We start from the raw sequence: 1,259 nt of genomic DNA on the forward strand, positions 1-1,259 counted from the left end.
TACGTTACTAATTACAGGGACCTCTCACGAACGCCAGGGAGGTGTTACCAAACAGCCTCCTGAGTCAGTGGGAAAGGGCTGTTCTCAACCTGGACCCATGTCTGGTCATATAAATGAATTTATGTGAGACCTTTACTGCATTGTGAAAACCAATTTATTAAAGCAATTAAAGCACGCACCTTTATTGAAAAAGCAAAGCAAGCAAACCTATGTATCTGGCTTATGAAGCACAGACAGGCTCTTGCTCTGAAGAGCAAGTTGGGTGGGGTCTGAGGTGTTACATACCCTCCTGTCTATAGGTCTCAAAATTCCTCTGCTGACTGCTTTGGTACAGTTTCATCCTCAAGGTTCCTTTGTTTTTACTTTGTTGTGGCCTTCCCAGAATTCATGAGAAGCACCTGGCAACTTTATCTTGCCAAGCCTTGACACTGCTGGCTTTTCTGCTTAAGGAGTAAAACCCTTTTTTTATTCCCTTCCCGATTTCCTCCTCCCTTTTTGTATTCTCTCATTAGAGAAGTTTTTAACCATTTGTTCTCGTATCCTTGGAGAGGGAAGATAATGGTTTGTTAGTTACAGGCTGGCTGCAAATTGCCCACATTGTTTGGCCGTGTTTTAACTTCCCTATCTCAGTTTCCCGATTCCTCCTGCTCTGGAATCCTGTAACACTACTACTAGAAAATAATCAAAATGATATATTTTCCATAAGTAAGTGTAAGCATAAGTAAATTTAGATTAATGCCCCAACTCAAAGGTGTATAGGTTAACATTAGCTGAGATCATGGTCCATGATCCTGCATACACTTTACCTCATATTATAGTCTTTCACTTGGTTACTTTAGTCCAATTTCTAACTAAACAAGAGACATAAACCATACTCTGTGGTGAATTTAGCAATTTCCTTATACAAGTACTATTAGTAGAAAATATCCTGCCGAGTATATGAGATCTAGTTCTCACCTAAGCACCAATTGGGAAAATTTCTCTGTTGGGAGCAAATGGAATAAACTATTTTGGCACCTTCATCATGTTAGGAATGTGGGTTTATTTCACATAATCAACATTTGTAGAAACTGGATGAGCACAAGAGCCCTAAGGTGGACAGAACGATTACAGAGGAGGTGTACAAGACCCCAAAGATCCTCATCAGGTGGAAAAACACTTCTCAGGTCTCACTCAGCACGGGCTACCTCCAAGGGATTAAATGGGCTGCTGATCCTATTGTTTGCAGGAGTCCTGAAGCTATGCCATCTTCCTATTGA

The sequence above is a fragment of the Myotis davidii genome, unplaced genomic scaffold, assembly GCF_000327345.1.
Source record: "Myotis davidii unplaced genomic scaffold, ASM32734v1 scaffold1426, whole genome shotgun sequence".
Lineage (NCBI taxonomy): Eukaryota > Metazoa > Chordata > Mammalia > Chiroptera > Vespertilionidae > Myotis > Myotis davidii.